Source organism: Macaca thibetana, chromosome 10, assembly GCF_024542745.1.
Source record: "Macaca thibetana thibetana isolate TM-01 chromosome 10, ASM2454274v1, whole genome shotgun sequence".
In the NCBI taxonomy this organism is placed as follows: domain Eukaryota; kingdom Metazoa; phylum Chordata; class Mammalia; order Primates; family Cercopithecidae; genus Macaca; species Macaca thibetana.
Genome location: NC_065587.1, coordinates 84943347 through 84963050, shown reverse-complemented (window position 1 = coordinate 84963050; position 19704 = coordinate 84943347). Strand labels below are relative to the sequence as shown.

General features: G+C 50.1%; 1 protein-coding gene across 5 annotated transcripts in view; it reads left to right on the top strand.

Moving 5' to 3' along the window:
• The window catches only part of LOC126929186 (eukaryotic initiation factor 4A-I-like), a 515423-nt gene that overhangs the window by 448335 nt on the left and 47384 nt on the right, over positions 1–19704 (top strand). The window contains exon 1 of one of the 5 annotated variants that reach the window (XM_050745365.1): positions 6125–6130. The exons of 1 other annotated variant lie outside the window; for it this stretch is intronic. The gene's annotated coding sequence lies outside the window, so the exon portion shown is untranslated. Of the gene's footprint in view, positions 1–6124; positions 6131–6660; positions 6667–6713; positions 6720–8471; positions 8478–19704 lie in introns of those variants that run through there. 3 more of the 5 variants (XM_050745368.1, XM_050745367.1, XM_050745364.1) reach the window with 3 other exon arrangements.

Genomic DNA, 19704 nt, shown 5'->3' with positions numbered 1-19704 from the left:
GGATGGGGAGGGGTGTGTGTGTTTTTGGGATGGGGAAAGGGGTGTGTGTGTTTGGGATGGGGAAGGGGTGTGTGTGTTTTTGGGATGGGGAAGGGGTGTGTGTGTTTGGGATGGGGAAGGGGTGTGTGTGGGATGGGGAAGGGGTGTGTGTGTTAACGGGGGATGGGGTGGGTGTTTGGATGTGTGTGTGTGGGGATGGGGAAGGGGTGTGTGTGTTTTGGGATGGGGAAGGGGTGTGTGTGTTTGGGATGGGGAAGGGGTGTGTGTGTTTTGGGATGGGGAAGGGGTGTGTGTGTGTTTTGGGAATGGGGGGGTGTGGGGTGTGTGTGTTTGGGATGGGGAAGGGGTGTGTGTGTTTTGGGATGGGGAAGGGGTGTGTGTGTTTGGGATGGGGAAGGGGTGTGTGTGTTTGGGATGGGGAAGGGGTGTGTGTGTTTTGGGATGGGGAAGGGGTGTGTGTGTGTTTGGGATGGGGGAAGGGGTGTGTGTGTGTTTGGGAATGGGGGAAGGGGTGTGTGTGTTTGGGATGGGGAAGGGGTGTGTGTGTTTGGGATGGGGGGAAGGGGTGTGTGTGTTTGGGATGGGGAAGGGGTGTGTGTGTGTGTTGGGATGGGGAAGGGGTGTGTGTGTTTTGGGGATGGGGAAGGGGTGTGTGTGTTTTTGAATGGGGGAAGGGGTGTGTGTGTTTGGAATTGGGGAAGGGGCGTGTGTGTTTTGGCATGGGGAAGGGGCGTGTGTTTTTGGGATGAGGAAGGGGGTGTGTGTGTTTGAGATGGGGAAGGGGTGTGTGTGTGTTTGGGATAGGAGAAGGGGTGTGTGTGTTTGGGATAGGAGAAGGGGTGTGTGTGTGTTTGGGGTGGGGAAGGGGTGTGTGTGTTTGGGATGTGGAAGGGGTGTGTGTGGGTGGGATGGGGAAGGGGTGGGTGTGTGTGTTTGGGATGGGGAAGGGGTGTGTGTGTTTGGGATGGGGAAGGGGTGTGTGTGTTTGGGATGGGAAAGGGGTGTGTGTGGGGATGGGGAAGGGGTGTGTGTGTTTGGGATGGGGAAGGGGTGTGTGTGTGTTTTGAATGGGGGAAGGGGTGTGTGTGTTTTGGGATGGGGAAGGGGTGTGTGTGTGTTTGGGATGGGGAAGGGGTGTGTGTGTTTGGGATGGGGAAGTGGTGTGTGTGTTTGGGATGGGGAAGGGGTGTGTGTGTTTTTGAATGGGGGAAGGGGTGTGTGTGTTTTGGAATTGGGGAAGGGGCGTGTGTGTTTTTGGGATGAGGAAGGGGTGTGTGTGTTTTTGGGATGAGGAAGGGGCGTGTGTGTTTGAGATGGGGAAGGGGTGTGTGTGTTTGGGGATAGGAGAAGGGGTGTGTGTGTTTGGGATAGGAGAAGGGGTGTGTGTGTTTGGGATGGGGAGGGGTGTGTGTGTTTGGGATAGGGGAAGGGGGTGTGTGTGTTTGGGGGACGGGGAAGGGGTGTGTGTGTTTGGGACGGGGAAGGGGTGTGTGTGTTTGGGAGGGGGAAGGGGTGTGTGTGTTTGGGAGGGGGAGGGGGGAAGGGTGTGTGTTTGTGTTTGGGAGGGGGAAGGGGTGTGTGTGTTTGGGACGGGGGGAAGGGGTGTGTGTGTGTTTGGGAGGGTGAGGGGTGTGTGTGTGTTTGGGAGGGGGAAGGGGCGTGTGTGTTTTTGGGAGGGGGAAGGGGCGTGTGTGTGTTGGGAGGGGGAAGGGGGCGTGTGTGTTTTGGCATGGGGAAGGGGCGTGTGTTTTTGGGATGAGGAAGGGGCGTGTGTGTGTTGAGATGGGGAAGGGGTGGGTGTGTGTTTGGGGATAGGGAAGGGGGTGTGTGTGTTTTGGGATAGGAGAAGGGGTGTGTGTGTTTGGGATGGGGAGGGGTGTGTGTGTTGGGGGGGGAAGGGGGTGTGTGTGTTTTGGATGGGGAAGGGTTGTGTGTGTTTGGGATGGGGAAGGGGTGTGTGTGTTTGGGATGGGGAAGGGGTGTGTGTGTTTGGGATGGGAAAAGGGGGGTGTGTGTGGGATGGGGAAGGGGTGTGTGTGTGTTTGGGATGGGGAAGGGGTGTGTGTGTTTTGAATGGGGGAAGGGGTGTGTGTGTTTGGGGGGGGGAAGTGGTGTGTGTGTTTGGGATGGGGAAGGGGTGTGTCTGTTTGGGATGGGGAAGGGGTGTGTGTGTTTGTGGTTGGGATGGGGAAGGGGTGTGTGTGTGTTGGGATGGGGAAGGGGTGTGTGTGTTTGGGATGGGGAAGGGGTGTGTGTGTTTGGGATGGGGAAGGGGTGTGTGTGTGTTTTGAATAGGGGAAGGGTGTGTGTGTTTGGGATGGGGAAGGGGTGTGTGTTTGTGTTTGGGATGGGGAAGGGGTGTGTGTGTTTGGGATGGGGAAGGGGTGTGTGTGTGTGTGTTGGGATGGGGAAGGGGTGTGTGTGTTTGGGATGGGGAAGGGGGGGTGTGTGGGTTTGGGGAAGGGGTGTGTGTGTGTTTTGAATGGGGGGAAGGGGTGTGTGTGTTGGGATGGGGATGGGGAGGGGTGTGTGTGTTTGGGGTGGGGAAGGGGTGTGTGTGTGTGTTTGGGATGTGGAAGGGGTGTGTGTGGGATGGGGAAGGGGTGTATGTGTTTGGGATGGGGGGGAAGGGGTGTGTGTGTTTTGAATGGGGGAAGGAGTGTGTGTGTTTGGGATGGGGAAGGGGTGTGTGTGTTTGGGATGGGGAAGGGGTGTGTGTGTTTGGGGATGGGGAAGGGGTGTGTGTGTGTTTTGGGATGGGGGGGGGTGTGTGTGTTTTGCATGGGGGAAGGAGTGTGTGTGTTTGGGATGGGGAAGGGGTGGTGTGTGTGTGGTTTGGGATGGGGAAGTGGTGTGTGTGTGTTGGGATGGGGAAGGGGGTGTGTGTGTTTGGGAGGGGGAAGGGGTGTGTGTGTTTGGGGGGGGAAGGGGTGTGTGTGTTTGGGAGGGGGAAGGGGTGTGTGTGTTTTTGAGGGGGAAGGGGTGTGTGTGTTTGGGGGGGGGAAGGGGTGTGTGTGTTTGGGGGGGGAAGGGGTGTGTGTGTTTGGGGGGGGGGGGGTGTGTGTGTGTGTGTTGAATGGGGGGGGTTGGTTTTGTGTTTTGTGTGTTTGGAATTGGGGAAGGGGGTGTGTTTGTTTGGGATGAGGAAGGGGTGTGTGTGTGTGTTTTGGGATGAGGAAGGGGCGTGTGTGTTTGAGATGGGGGTGTGGGTGTGTGTGTGTTGTTTGGGATAGGAGAAGGGGTGTGTGTGTTTTGGGGGGAGAAGGGGTGTGTGTGTTTGGGATGGGGAGGGGTGTGTGTGTTGGGATAGGGGAAGGGGTGTGTGTGTTTGGGATGGGGAAGGGGTGTGTGTGTTTGGGATGGGGAAGGGGTGTGTGTGTGGGATGGGGAAGGGGTGTATGTGTTTGGGATGGGGAAGGGGTGTGTGTGTTTTGAATGGGGGAAGGAGTGTGTGTGTTTGGGATGGGGAAGGGGTGTGTGTGTTTGGGATGGGGAAGGGGTGTGTGTGTTTGGGATGGGGGTTGGGGGTGTTTGTGGGATGGGGAAGGGGTGTATGTGTTTGGGATGGGGAAGGGGTGTGTGTGTTTTGAATGGGGGAAGGAGTGTGTGTGTTTTTGTGATGGGGAAGGGGTGTGTGTGTGTTTGGGATGGGGAAGGGGTGTGTGTGTGTTTGGGATGGGGAAGGGGTGTGTGTGTTTTTGGGATGGGGAAGGGGTGTGTGTGTGTTTTGCATGGGGGAAGGAGTGTGTGTGTTTGGGATGGGGAAGGGGTGTGTGTGTTTGGGATGGGGAAGGGGTGTGTGTGTTTGGGATGGGTGGGGAAGGGGTGTGTGTGTTTGGGATGGGGAAGGGGTGTGTGTGTTTGGGATGGGGAAGGGGGGGTGTGTGTGTTTTTTGAATGGGGGGGGGGTGTGTGTGTTTGGAATTGGGGAAGGGGCGTGTGTGTTTTTGGCATGGGGAAGGGGCGTGTGTTTTTGGGGGATGAGGAAGGGGCGTGTGTGTTTGAGATGGGGAAGGGGTGTGTGTGTTTGGGATAGGAGAAGGGGTGTGTGTGTTTGGGATAGGAGAAGGGGTGTGTGTGTTTGGGATAGGAGAAGGGGTGTGTGTGTTTGGGATGGGGAGGGGTGTGTGTGTGTTTGGGATAGGGGAAGGGGTGTGTGTGTGTTGGGATGGGGAAGGGGTGTGTGTGTGTTTGGGATGGGGAAGTGGTGTGTGTGTGTTGTGGGATGGGGGGGGTGTGTGTGTTTGGGAGGGGGAAGGGGTGTGTGTGTTTTGGGAGGGTGAAGGGGTGTGTGTGTTTTGGGAGGGGGAAGGGGTGTGTGTGTTTGGGAGGGGGAAGGGGTGTGTGTGTTTTGGGAGGGGGAAGGGGTGTGTGTGTTTGGGAGGGGGAAGGGGTGTGTGTGTTTGGGAGGGGGAAGGGGTGTGTGTGTTTGGGAGGGGGAAGGGGATGTGTGTGTTTGGGATGGGGAAGGGGTGTGTGTGTTTTGAATGGGGAAGGGGTTTGTTGTGTTTGGAATTGGGGAAGGGGCGTGTTTTTGTTTGGGATGAGGAAGGGGTGTGTGTGTTTGGGATGAGGAAGGGGCGTGTGTGTTTGGATGGGGAAGGGGTGTGTGTGTGTGTGTGTGTTTGGGATAGGAGAAGGGGTGTGTGTGTTTGGGGATAGGAGAAGGGGTGTGTGTGTTTGGGGATGGGGGGGGTGTGTGTGTTGGGATAGGGGAAGGGGTGTGTGTGTTTGGGATGGGGAAGGGGTGTGTGTGTTTGGGATGGGGAAGGGGTGTGTGTGTTTGGGATGGGGAAGGGGTGTGTGTGGGATGGGGAAGGGGTGTATGTGTTAGCGATGGGGAAGGGGTGTGTGTGTTTTGAATGGGGAAGGAGTGTGTGTGTTTGGGATGGGGAAGGGGTGTGTGTGTTTGGGATGGGGAAGGGGTGTGTGTGTGTTTGGGATGGGGAAGGGGTGTGTGTGTGTTTGAATGGGGGAAGGGGTGTGTGTGTTTGTGGGGGGGTTGGGGGTGTGTGTGTGGTTGGGATGGGGAAGGGGGGTGTGTGTGGGGTTGGGATGGGGAAGGGGTGTGTGTGTTTGGGATGGGGAAGGGGTGTGTGTGTTTTGAATGGGGGAAGGGGTGTGTGTGTTTGGGATGGGGAAGGGGTGTGTGTGTTTGGGGATGGGGAAGGGGTGTGTGTCTGTTTGGGATGGGGGTGGGGGGGGTGTGTGTGTGTTTGGGATGGGGAAGGGGTGTGTGTGTTTTGGGATGGGGAAGGGGTGTGTGTGTGTGTTTGGGATGGGGAAGGGGTGTGTGTGTTTGGGATGGGGAAGGGGTGTGTGTGTTTTGAATAGGGGAAGGAGTGTGTGTTTGGGATGGGGAAGGGGTGTGTGTGGTTTGGGATGGGGAAGGGGTGTGTGTGTTTGGGATGGGGAAGGGGTGTGTGTGTTTGGGATGGGGGGGAGGGGTGTGTGTGTTTGGGGATGGGGAAGGGGTGTGTGGGGGGGGGATGGGGAAGGGGTGTGTGTGTGTTTTGAATGGGGGAAGGGGTGTGTGTGTTTGGGATGGGGAAGGGGGGTGTGTGTGTTTGGGGTGGGGAAGGGGTGTGTGTGTTTGGGATGTGGAAGGGGTGTGTGTGGGTTGGGGAAGGGGTGTATGTGTTTGGGATGGGGAAGGGGGGTGTGTGTGTTTTTGGGGGAAAGGAGTGTGTGTGTTTGGGATGGGGAAGGGGTGTGTGTGTGTTGGGGGGGAAGGGGGTGTGGGGTGTGTGTTGGGATGGGGATGGGGAAGGGGTGTGTGTGTGTTTGGGGGGGGAAGGGGTGTGTGTGTGTGTTTGCATGGGGGAAGGAGTGTGTGTGTTTGGGATGGGGAAGGGGTGTGTGTGGTTTGGGATGGGGAAGGGGAAGGTGTGTGTGTGTTTGGGATGGGGAAGGGGTGTGTGTGTTTGGGAGGGGGAAGGGGTGTGTGTGTTTGGGAGGGGGAAGGGGTGTGTGTGTTTGGGAGTGGGAAGGGGTGTGTGTGTTTGGTTGGGAGGGGGAAGGGGTGTGTGTGTTTGGGAGGGGGGGGGGGGGTGTGTGTTTTGGGAGGGGGAAGGGGTGTGTGTGTGTTGGGGATGGGGAAGGGGTGTGTGTGTTTTGAATGGGGGGGGGGGTTTGTGTGTTTGGAATTGGGGAAGGGGCGTGTTTGTTTGGGATGAGGAAGGGGTGTGTGTGTTTGGGTGGAGGAAGGGGGGGCGTGTGTGTTTGAGATGGGGAAGGGGTGTGTGTGTTTGGGATAGGAGAAGGGGTGTGTGTGTTTGGGATAGGAGAAGGGGTGTGTGTGTTTGGGATGGGGAGGGGGGTGTGTGTGTGTTGGGATAGGGGAAGGGGTGTGTGTGTTTGGGATGGGGGAAGGGGTGTGTGTGTTTGGGATGGGGGAAGGGGTGTGTGTGGGATGGGGAAGGGGTGTATGTGTTTGGGATGGGGAAGGGGTGTGTGTGTTTTGAATGGGGGAAGGAGTGTGTGTGTTTGGGATGGGGAAGGGGTGTGTGTGTTTTTGGGATGGGGAAGGGGTGTGTGTGTTTTTGGATGGGGAAGGGGTGTTTGTGGGATGGGGAAGGGGTGTATGTGTTTGGGATGGGGGGGGTGGGGTGTGTGTGTTTTGAATGGGGGAAGGGGGAGTGTGTGTGTGTTTGGGATGGGGGGGGGGTGTGTGTGTTTGGGGATGGGGAAGGGGTGTGTGTGTTTGGGATGGGGGGGGGGTGTGTGTGTTTGGGATGGGGAAGGGGTGTGTGTGTTTTTGCATGGGGGAAGGAGTGTTTGTTTTTGGGATGGGGAAGGGGTGTGTGTGTTTGGGATGGGGAAGGGGTGTGTGTGTTTGGGATGGGGAAGGGGTGTGTGTGTTTGGGATGGGGAAGGGGTGTGTGTGTTTGGGATGGGGGGGTAAGGGGTGTGTGTGTGTTTTGAATGGGGGAAGGGGTGTGTGTGTTTGGAATTGGGGAAGGGGCGTGTGTGTTTGGCATGGGGAAGGGGGGTTTGTGTTTTTGGGATGAGGAAGGGGCGTGTGTGTTTGAGATGGGGAAGGGGTGTGTGTGTTTGGGATAGGAGAAGGGGTGTGTGTGTTTTTGGATAGGAGAAGGGGTGTGTGTGTGTTGGGATAGGAGAAGGGGTGTGTGTGTGTTGGGATGGGGAGGGGTGTGTGTGTTTGGGATAGGGGAAGGGGTGTGTGTGTTTGGGATGGGGAAGGGGTGTGTGTGTTTTGGGATGGGGAAGGGGTGTGTGTGTTTGGGATGGGGAAGGGGTGTGTGTGTTTTTTGGAGGGGGAAGGGGTGTGTGTGTTTGGGGGGTGAAGGGGTGTGTGTGTTTGTTTTGGGAGGGGGAAGGGGTGTGTGTGTTTGGGAGGGGGGAAGGGGGGTGTGTGTGTTTGGGAGGGGGAAGGGGTGTGTGTGTTTGGGAGGGGGAAGGGGTGTGTGTGTGTGTTTTGGGAGGGGGAAGGGGTGTGTGTGTTTGGGAGGGGGAAGGGGTGTGTGTGTTTGGGATGGGGGAAGGGGTGTGTGTGTTTTGAATGGGGGAAGGGGTTTGTGTGTTTGGAATTGGGGAAGGGGCGTGTTTGTTTGGGATGAGGAAGGGGTGTGTGTGTTTGGGATGAGGAAGGGGCGTGTGTGTTTGAGATGGGGAAGGGGTGTGTGTGTTTTTGGGATAGGAGAAGGGGTGTGTGTGTTTGGGATAGGAGAAGGGGTGTGTGTGTTTGGGATGGGGAGGGGTGTGTGTGTTGGGATAGGGGAAGGGGTGTGTGTGTTTGGGATGGGGAAGGGGTGTGTGTGTTTGGGATGGGGAAGGGGTGTGTGTGTTTTGGGATGGGGAAGGGGTGTGTGTGGGGGGGAAGGGGGTGTATGTGTTAGCGATGGGGAAGGGGTGTGTGTGTTTTGAATGGGGAAGGAGTGTGTGTGTTTGGGATGGGGAAGGGGTGTGTGTGGGATGGGGAAGGGGTTTGTGTGGGATGGGGAAGGGGTGTGTGTGTGTTGGGTGTGTGGGGAAGGGGGGATGGGTGTGTGTGTTTTTTGAATGGGGGAAGGGGTGTGTGTGTTTTGGAATTGGGTTAGGGGCGTGTGTGTTTGGCATGGGGAAGGGGCGTGTGTTTTTTTGGATGAGGAAGGGGCGTGTGTGTTTGAGATGGGGAAGGGGTGTGTGTGTGTTTGGATAGGAGAAGGGGTGTGTGTGTTTGGGATAGGAGGGGGGGTGTGTGTGTGTTTGGGATGGGGGGGGTGTGTGTGTTGGGATAGGGGAAGGGGTGTGTGTGTTTTGGGATGGGGAAGGGTTGTGTGTGTTTGGGATGGGGTGGGGTGGGGAAGTGTGTGTTGGTTGGGATGGGGAAGGGGTGTGTGTGTTTTGGGATGGGGAAGGGGTGTGTGTGTTTTGGGATGGGGAAGGGGTGTGTGTGTGTTTTTTGAATGGGGGAAGGGGTGTGTGTGTGTGTGTGGATGGGGGAAGGGGTGTGTGTGTTTTGAATGGGGGGGGGGGTGTGTGTGTTTGGGATGGGGAAGGGGTGTGTGTGTTTGGGGTGGGGGTGGGGTGTGTGTGTGTTGGGGTGGGGAAGGGGTGTGTGTGTTTGGGGTGGGGAAGGGGTGTGTGTGTTTGGGATGGGGAAGGGGTGTGTGTGTTTGGGATGGGGAAGGGGTGTTTGTGGGATGGGGAAGGGGTGTATGTGTTTGGGATGGGGAAGGGGTGTGTGTGTTTTGAATGGGGGAAGGAGTGTGTGTGTTTGGGATGGGGAAGGGGTGTGTGTGTTTGGGATGGGGAAGGGGTGTGTGTGTTTGGGATGGGGAAGGGGTGTGTGTGTTTGGGATGGGGAAGGGGTGGGGTGTGTGTTTTTGCATGGGGGAAGGAGTGTGTGTGTGTGTTTGGGATGAGGGAGGGGTGTGTGTGTTTGGGGATGGGGAAGGGGTGTGTGTGTTTGGGATGGGGAAGGGGTGTGTGTGTTTGGGATGGGGAAGGGGTGTGTGTGTTTGGGATGGGGAAGGGGTGTGTGTGTTTTGAATGGGGGAAGGGGTGTGTGTGTGTGTTTGGAATTGGGGAAGGGGCGTGTGTGTTTGGCATGGGGAAGGGGCGTGTGTTTTTGGGATGAGGAAGGGGCGTGTGTGTTTGAGATGGGGAAGGGGTGTGTGTGTTTTGGGATAGGAGAAGGGGTGTGTGTGTTTTGGGATAGGAGAAGGGGTGTGTGTGTTTGGGATAGGAGAAGGGGTGTGTGTGTTTGGGATGGGGAGGGGTGTGTGTGTTTGGGATAGGGGAAGGGGTGTGTGTGTTTGGGATGGGGAAGGGGTGTGTGTGTTTGGGATGGGGAAGGGGTGTGTGTGTTTGGGATGGGGAAGGGGTGTGTGTGTTTGGGAGGGGGAAGGGGTGTGTGTGTTTGGGAGGGGTTTGGGAGGGGGAAGGGGTGTGTGTGTTTGGGAGGGGGGGAAGGGGTGTGTGTGTTTGGGAGGGGGAAGGGGGGTGTGTGTGTTTGGGAGGGGGAAGGGGTGTGTGTGTGTTTGGGAGGGGGAAGGGGTGTGTGTGTTTGGGAGGGGGAAGGGGTGTGTGTGTGTTGTGTTTGGGAGGGGGAAGGGGTGTGTGTGTTTGGGATGGGGGAAGGGCTGTGTGTGTTTTGGGATGGGGAAGGGCTGTGTGTGTGTTTGGGATGGGGGATGGGGAAGGGGTGTGTGTGTTTGGGATGGGGAAGGGGTGTGTGTGTTTGGGATGGGGAAGGGGTGTGTGTGTTTGGGATGGGGAAGGGGTGTGTGTGTTTGGGATGGGGAAGGGGTGTGTGTGTGTTTGGGATGGGGAAGGGGTGTGTGTGTTTGGGATGGGGAAGGGGTGTGTGTGTGTTTTGAATGGGGGAAGGGGTTTGTGTGTTTGGAATTGGGGAAGGGGGTGTGTGTGTGTGTTTGGGATGAGGAAGGGCTGTGTGTGTTTGGGATGAGGAAGGGGCGTGTGTGTTTGAGATGGGGAAGGGGTGTGTGTGTTTGGGATAGGAGAAGGGGTGTGTGTGTTTGGGATAGGAGAAGGGGTGTGTGTGTTTGGGATGGGGAGGGGTGTGTGTGTGTGGGATAGGGGAAGGGGTGTGTGTGTTTGGGATGGGGAAGGGGTGTGTGTGTGTTTTGAATGGGGGAAGGAGTGTGTGTGTGTTTGGGATGGGGAAGGGGTGTGTGTGTTTGGGATGGGGAAGGGGTCTGTGTGTTTGGGATGGGGAAGGGGTGTGTGTGTTTTGGGATGGGGAAGGGGTGTGTGTGTTTTTGAATGGGGGAAGGAGTGTGTGTGTGTGTTTGGGATGGGGAAGGGGTGTGTGTGTTTTGGGATGGGGAAGTGGCGTGTGTGTTTGGGATGGGGAAGGGGTGTGTGTGTGTTTGGGATGGGGAAGGGGCGTGTGTGTTTGGAATGGGGAAGGGGTGTGTGTGTTTGGGAGGGGGAAGGGGCGGCGTGTGTGTTTGGGATGGGGAAGGGGTGTGTGTGTTTGGGATGGGGAAGGGGTGTGTGTGTTTGGGATGGGGAAGGGGTCAGTGTGTGTTTTGGAATTGGGGAAGGGGTGTGTGTGTTTGGGATGGGGAAGGGGTGTGTGTGTTTGAGATGGGGAGGGAGTGTGTGTGTTTGGGATGGGAAAGGGGTACGTGTGTTTGGAATTGGGGAAGGGGTGTGTGTGTTTGGGATGGGGAAGGGGTGTGTGTATTTGGGACAGGGAAGCGGTGTGTGTGTTTGGGACGGGGAAGGGGTGTGTGTGTTTGGAACTGGGAATGGTTGCGTATGTTTGGGATGGGGAAGGAGTGGGTGTGTTTTGGGGTGGGGGTATGATGTCTGATTTCACATTATAAAAAAGGATCCCTCAGGCTGCTACTTCTAAACCGACTTGAGGGCCCACAGTGAATGGAGTGAGAAAAGTAAGGGGCAAAGGTGGCAGGAACTCAGCTGGGGCAGCCTCTTGGGGATGGAAAGTAGGGGTGGGCGTCTGCAGAGGCAGAATCAACAGGATTTCATGGGACGGGCATCAAATGTGATTTCATAGCTCACCAACTTCTAAAACTATAAGCGGTCCTAAATTTATGGCCAATTAATATGTAAAAGTAAAGGAAAAGTCAAGATATTGGTGATTCGCTTCAGCTTAAACAGACTGGAAGAGCTACCCCCAGCCACAGAGTTGGAGAGTTGCTTCCAGGCTCCTAAATGCATTGTTATTTCTTGTTCTAGTAAAAGGCCCAAACAAACGGGAAAGTGGAGATTTATAACTGGAGGCTCCCAGGCACTCCAGATGTGGCGGATGCATGTGCACGTCTGTGGGACATGGAAGAAGAGAGACAGTGGGTTTCAAGGAAGTCGGGAAACTGCACACTGCAGCCAGATGGCCCCACCCTGGGGGACCGTCATGGCACGCCGGAGCATGAAATCAGATTTTGGAGGGAGAGGAGGACGTGGTGTGGCAGAGGCCCAGGGAGGGGATTCTCAGCCAGAGGTTTATGGGAAACAAGAGATGGCCTAGGTTTACAAACAACCAAACAGATGTGGGAGAGGGAAGATAAGCACTGGAGCGCCTTAGAGCCGGTTCTTCCCACTGCTCAAGTTCAACTCCTGACACTTGGTCATGCCTCCTATATAACCCAGCATCAAACAAAGACTGAGGTGAGTCAGCCTGTCCCTTTCCTCCTTCCTTCAGTCTATCAGTAGGCTTACAGGCTTAGGTTGAGCCCAGGCCCTCTCTGCTTTCTATTCGTTCCCTCCACTGCCCCACCCAGGGACAGATTTCAAAATCCAGGCCCATAGAGTCCCCAGGGACGCCACTGACAAAGGCATCCTGGCCAATGAAGGTTTCAGGGGCCTAAGATTTTCTCCCAAAGAGGATAAAGTTAGAAGCTGTATCTATCTATAATATATATAATTTATTATTTACAAGGAATTGGCTTGTGCAATTGTGGGCTGGCTAAGCGAGTTTGATATCCATATAGATCCAATATTCATCAGGTGGCATTAAGCAAGGCAAGTGTGTGGGGCATGAATAGAACTCCACAGACATAGACCTCAAAGCTGTCATCCACAAGTAGAATTCTCTCTCTCTCTTTCTCTCTCTCTCTCTTCTCTCTCTCTCTCTCTCTCTCTGTCTCACAAACACACACACACACACACACACACACACACACACACACACACACACACACCAGTCTTCCTCTTAAGGCCTTCCAAAGACTTTGGCCAGGCCCACCTAAATTTCCAAGATAATTTCCCTTACTTAGCATCAACTGATGACTCTAGGTAAGTTTTAATTACATCAGAAAGATGCCTTCACAGCAACACTGAGTATAATGGTTAAATTTAAGTGTCAACTTGACTGGGTTAAAGAACACCTAAGAATGAGTAAAGCACTGTGTCTGTGAGGATTTCCAGAGGAGCTGCAAAGATGTCAGTGGACTGAGCTGGGGAGATGGCCCTCGGTGTAGGACGGCCAGTCATCCAGTCATCTGGAGACCCAAAGAGAACAACAAAGGAGAGAAAAGGAGCTTCTCCCTCTCCTGCAGCTGGGACACTCTCCCCTCCTGCCCTGGGACATCAGAACTCCAGGCTCTCTGGTCTTGGGACCCCACGATTTGCACCAGTGGCCCGCAGGTTCTCAGGCCTTTGGCCTCCAACTGAGGGTTCCACCATTGGCTTCCCTGGTTCTGAGGCTTTTGGACTTGAACTGAGCCACTCTGCCAGCATCCCAGGGCCTTCAGCTTGCACATGGCCTGTTGTGGGACTGCTTGGCTTCCATTATTGTGGGAGCCAACTCACTTAATGAATCTCCCCCTCACATATCTTTATCTGTCTGTCCACCTGTCTCTTTGTCTCCTATTGGTTCTGTCAATCTGGAGAACCCTAATCCACCAAGGTTAGCATTTGATACTAACTGAGGACAGTAGCCTCACCATCAAAAATGCATCATAGAGGCCTGATTTGTAATTCAGAGCTTCCAGACTCCTCAAGCCACTGCTCGATCCACTCCATGCCTAAAAAGGTTCTGAGAGGTATGACTTCTCTGGAGGCCAGTGAACAAGGCTCCTCTGAGGTGCTAGGCAGGCTCTGAGCCTGGGAAGGGGAAGCCGATGGTCTCCAGGTACAGCTCAAGCATGGATGAAAACAGGAACAGCGTCATCCCAGGGCCTTAACAACCAGCTCAGCTCGGTTCCCCACTGGATCATGAGCAATCCGGATTGCTGTGTTAACCCTGCTAAGACACCCTCAGCCTGCTACTCCTTCTCCCAGATCCAGTCTAAGCTGTAAAAGTATCCAACGTGATTAGTGGGAACGCTGAACTCCAGAAACGCAGCCCACGGTGAGCCAAGTCCCCCAGTCCAATCCCCTGAGTGAGCTTCCTGAACTAGTATTTTATTTTGTTGAGGTAAAATATACAGACCAGTGTGTATATAATTTACCATCTTTACCAATTTAAAGTGCACAGTTCAGAGGTAATAAATGCATGTATATTGTTGTTTCCCCCTTCATTCCCTTTCCCACCTCACCCATTCCCTTCCCAGCCTCTGGTAACCACCAAACTATTCTCTACCTTTGTGAGATCCACTTTTTTAGCTCCCACATGAGTGAGAATGTGCAATATTTGTCTTTCTGGTCTTGGCTTATTTCACTTAACATAATGGCCTCCAATTCCATCCAACTTGTTGCAAATGACAGGATTTCATTCATTTTATGGCTGAAAAATATTCCACTCTGTTTATACCATATATTCTTTATCCATTCATTCATTGATGGACTCAGGTTGATTCCATATCTTGGCTTTTGTCAACAGTCCTGAAGTAAAGATGGGAGTGCAGATAACTCTTTGATACGCCGATTTCCTTTCTTTTGAATATGTACTCCACAGAAGAATTGGTGGATTATATAGGATAAGTGAGCATTTTAGATACACCACAGAGTGGCTGATCTATCCGGGAACCTGTGCTGAGGATGTGCCTGCGGGACTGAGCGCATAGGAAAATCTGGATTAGCTGGGCCTGAATGAGGTAGGGATGTTGACAGGAAAGGATGCAGATGGTTTTTACTTCAGAAACAATGTAAAGTGCAAGCCGGAAAAAAGTTTGCAACCTATGTGATAAAGAATTACCTTATGTGTAAAGAGCTCTTTCAAATTAATGAAGAGGACGCACAATTCATTTCTAAATTACTTTTCTAAATTCCTTAATTTTTACAGCGACAAAGGATATGAACATACAGTTAACAAGAAAAGAAATTTAAGTGGCCAACGGACAGGCCAATATATGTTCAACTTTACCAGGAAGTAAAAATTAAAATCAAGTTATTTCTGGACTGCCAGTTGCAATGCCTTGAATTGATAAAAGTTTAAAGATATTTCTGGTACACCACTAGAGAATGCATAGAACAGACAGACCCACTCCTGTAGGAATGTCACTGGTGCCCTCTCTCTAAAGGGACTGTATTTGTCAAAAGCCTTTACAATTTTCATAAGCTTGACTTATCTGTAGATTGTTTGCAACTGTGTCCAGAACAATTCCTCTCATCCTACATGCCCTGATGCCGTGTGATTTTCCGTTCTCCCATCAGACATCCCAGCTTACTTGGAGACTTTCTTTGATAAAATGCAGCAGAAGTGAAGTGTGCAAGTTCTGAAGGGAGGCCTTAAATGACCTGACAGTTTCCACTTTGGCCATCTGGGAATCCTGAGCCACCATGTAGGTCATGGTGAAAATTATATTTTTGGAATTTCTATGGAGGGATCGATATTTATTTCTATAGCCATTTCTGTATTTAAAAAGGAAACCAAGGACATATTGTTTTTCACACTTCTTGATGATTTACTTATGTTCGTGAAAAGTTTTCCTAGACTGTGCATGTGTGTGTGTGTGTATCTGTGTTTCTCACATGTAATGCTGCCATCCCAAAAATGACGACCTTACAATGGATAATCAGCTTCAGCATTATGGATTTAAACACATTATTCTCAAAGCCCTGGATGAATCTGTATTTTCTGTATTTCCGACTGGGATCCTTATTAGAACATCTTGTCTCCCCAAAATCTGGTGACAAATTTCATTCGGAAATGCCATATACCATTTTTGTAAATGACTGAGTCATTTGCAATGCATAAAATGTAAAAAAAAAAAAAAGTGGAAAAATTCAGTTTTTACCTTAATAAAGAACTCCTACTTTATCACGTATTTTAAAGAAATTTATAATGTTAGCAGTAAAAGATTCCTAAAATATGGGACAAACCTAAGTATCAGTTTTCAGCACTGCAACAGGAATCCTTAGTGGTCCCAGCTAAATTCTTCAAAACTAATACATGCAATTAAGCCTGGAGTTCTGAACATGGAAAAGGGATTATTCCTGGTACACAGGGAGACTTACTCTGTGGCTCATTTAAGAAAGGGGCACCATCGTCAAAAACCTACCATGGCTGTCCATGGTCAAAAATAAACCATCTCTCTCTCTTTTTTTTTTTTGAAATTAACAAAATATTTTATAATACTGAAGTTTTGCATAGTTATTGCAGTAGATGTATATTTTTATCCCCTAATTTTTTCAAATCATTTGGTCATGGAATCTTTCTTTATTTTCAATTTCTTTGTTTGAGATGGGGAAGGATGGGAAAGCAATTGTGGGTAGACATAAAACCTATTATAATCTCACAGAATATACTCTAGCAATTAAAAGGGGAAAGAATGCAGGATGGAGGGAAAGAAGAGAGGGAGAAAGTAATGAAACAAGGAAGGTTGGTAGGAGATGATATAGGAAGAGGAAAAAATAAGGTCCATAATTTTAATTCAAAATTCCAACCCCAAGAATGCTTGGAAATCAGATTTTTTCCCCCCAAGTTTGATACAGTCTCATTAGGGAGAAAAACCTGACCAGGAGTGATGTAAGGTTTTTAAAACAATCTCCACATATCCCTCTCATTGAGCGTATTTCTATGTTTTGCTGCAGAAGTAGTCCTTTTAGATGACAGTGGAGTTTCACTCAGGCCCTGATGAGGTGTCACGTAATCTAGGGTCACTGGATCACATTACATTTTCCAAATCTGAAACTCGATGTAAAGTCCTATGGCTTGAAGGGATGTTAAGAAAGGATTGTGGACCTCTTTTGCAGCCATGCTTTGTAGAGCTATTTATAACAAGTATGTTCACCGCCTCTCCTATGAAATGCGGAGAGGCCTCCCAGGTTCGTATTGGTGGTCAATACAGTAATAACACACCAGAAACCCAACACTCTTCTAGACACAGGACATGCTTTGAAATGTCTGCTGCTGTCTTTCACTCTCCTGTGGCCTTTCCCCACTGCATTCACCTGGTCATTGATGCTTAGGGGTCCCTGAGCTGTATGTGTCTCAAATCCAGATGACAGTGAGCTAAGGCAGAAGCCAATAGTATGTCTCTGTTCATTCCGACTCCTGCAGAAACCTTGGCATGGTTATCACTATGTCAATTCTGCTATGACGGGCTATGCCTTGGCCTGTTTCGTTTTGCTTCATACAGCTTTGATGACTTCCTCTGTGTAAAACATCCCATTTTAAATTAAAAAATTAAAAATTCAGAGGTAGATCTGAGGAGACAGCAGCACCCTCCATTGGTGGCCTTGGCACTGGTACACAATGTCATGTCCAGTATTGTGACTACAGCTAGGGGAGTTGTTACACATGTTATGAATCTGAGTTTACAATTGTAGGTCATGAGGCTGAAATAGTTACGAATGGACTGGATTTAGCCTGACTGCTGCTGATAAACTCACCCTAGTTTATGATGCTATGGAATGGGGCCAAAGTATTTGGGGGAAGGAATAGGAATGACAATTCTCCAATTTCATGTTTTGTTTGAGCCTTACATTTTTCTTTGAGGATTAGGGGTAAGAGAAGGAGCAGGAAATTGGGAGGAGTCACTGGAGGAATGGAAAGTAATAAACAAAATCAAAAGTATTATTTACTCATACTAAAATCCAAGACTTTTAGAGAGATGTCTTTAGGAGTTTGAGGGCTGATAACAAACACTTTGAACTTCTGTGGAAATATGGAGACTGAGCTCAAATGCTGAGAAGGTCTCCAAGTCAAACAAGAAAAATCCCAGGCCAAGACTAAAGAGGGACTTGGAAAAGCAAGGTGGGGCCTGAGTCCACGAGTAGCCTTGTGATCCTCAATGCCAGGGCAAGTCTTGGGCAGGGCAGTGCACTTTGCCACCCTCAGCTTCAGCTTTGGTTCCTCTTGGTGGAAAACTTTATTCAACAGGTAATTTATTGAGTACTGCTATGCTCCAGTGTTCTAGACACTGAGGAGAAAATCGGGAACACAGCAGACAGCTCCGCCAGTGCTCTCAGCAGCAGGGCGGGCCACATCTGACCATCCCGATCTTGGTCTGTGAAGCCAGGTAAGGCTTATGATAAATGCCTCATTTCTCTGAGTCTTCTGTACCTAATCTATTTCTCTGTGTCTCTTGCCCGTGTTGGAGATGGCTAGCTGTCCACGAAAACTGTTCCCCACTTCCATAGAAAGAGTAGTCACTGGCAAGTGGCTGCCCAGCCAGGCTCATTCTATCCCAGCTCCCCACCCAGTGAAGTGTAGAAGAGTGCTTGCTTCTTACCAATGGAATAGAAGTGTAGGTGAAGCAAAACATTAGAAGGCCAATGCTTTTAAGAAGTGGGCAAACCTGCTCCATACTTTCTTTTCTTTCCACAAGTGGATGCAAACCAGAACAAAGACCCTAGGGAATGGATGTGTGTCCTTAAATCTCCACATTGAGAGAGTCACCTGCCCCAGACAGTTACTGGGTAAGATATAAATTGCTACTATATTTGCTTTGCTGCATTTTTGGATGTATTTGTTACAGCTGTTTCGCCTATCTTAACTTACATATACTCTTGTTTCCTATTCTATAGGATATCGTTATATCTCTCTTCCAGGTTTCAATGTTTAACTCTCAGGAATATTTTGTCTTTCTTCCTCTTTAGCCCACTTATCCTAATCCCTTCTAATTCTTTCTGCCATTTTTTTTTTCCTATTTCTATTCCTCTTAGAATACATTTATAGTTGGGCTTCTTTTTCTTTCTATACATTTTGAAAGCTATTTAACACTCATTCTGATGACCATCTCAAATAAAAAAATGATTAACTTAATATATAAAAATCTCCTACAAATAAATAGAAAAATGGAAAGAGTATATAAAGATGTGTCTCACAGAAAATATGAATAATACTTATATAAAAAGATGCTATTTTCTCAAAATAAGAGAAATATGAGTAAAATTTTGTTGAGATACTTTTATCACTTATTATCCTAGAGATAAAAAGTTTATTAATACACTCTGTTGACAAAAGTATGAGGTAATAGCCACCCTTATATATTGCCGTAGGGAGTTTAAATTAGTACAAGCTTGATGAAGAGTCATTTGGCAATACCTATCAAAATTACAAATGTATTTACCATTTTACCCAGAGATTCTGCTTAAAGGAATTTATCTTATAGATATTTTTACACGAATGTATGCATGATCAAGCTTATTTATTGCAGTGGCCATAACAGTAAAATATTTTTATATAACCAAGATGTTTATCATTGAGGAACTGGCACAATAAATTATGGTATATCCATCAATAGAATACTAAGAGCCCCTTTGAAATAATAAGGAAGATCTTTATGTTGCAGGGAAAGCAAAATTTTACCTCTTCTCTTGTAGAGTTTTAAGCTGGGTCTGAGAATTAAATTGACATAAGACACTGGCAGAAGGAAAGCATACAACTGCATATAAATTTTACATGACATGGGAGCCTTCAAAAGGAAATGAAGACCCAAAGAAGTGGCAAAACCGAAATGCTTTTATATGAGGTTGAACAAAGAGAGACAATTGTGGAAAAGTAAACTCTGTGGGGAAGCTCAAGGAAGATAAGAAGTCTTTTAACAAGGCCTGTTTGTACAGAATTCTCTTGGCTATGACTTACTACCGTAGAATGTTTCCTTTCTAATGGTACAGGGAGGGCACCTTTCACATGGGAGTTTTTATCTCGTGTTTCCAGGAAGATTAGAATGCCCTTCTTGCATTTGTTCTTTTTCAAGTGTCATTAGCTCCAAAATAATCCTTTGCCAAAGTGACATATTTTGGGGTGACGTATTCTACCACCTGTCCATCAATGCCCAGGTAGGGATATATTAAGTAAAAGAAAGAAAGCAGAGAATAGTGTTCTATAGTATGCTGCTCTTTGGGTAAAAATATATAGGCCAGGCACGGTGGCTCACGCCCATAATCCCAGCACTTTGGCAGGCCAAGGCAGGTGGATCACCTGAGGTCTGGAGTTTGAGACCAGCCTGACCAACATGGTGAAACCCCGTCTCTACTAACAATGCAAAAATTGGCCGGGAGTACTGGCACATGCCTGCAATCCCAGCTACTAGGGAGGCTGAGGCATGAGAATTACGTGAACTCGGGAGGCAGAGGTGGCAATGAGACGAGATCGTGCCACCACACTCCAGTCTAGGCAACAGAGTGAGACTCTGTCTCAAAAGAAAACTATATATATATACACACACATACACATGCATGCATACATAAATGTAACATCATATACACATCATATATGGGCAAATATATGGATGCACGTATATATTTGCCCGTATATGTGTGTGCATATATATATATAACATGCTTGCCCGTATATGTGTCTGTATATATAACATGCAAATATATAGAGAATGCATTATGGAAACAACACAAAAACTGATAATATTATTTGCTATGTGG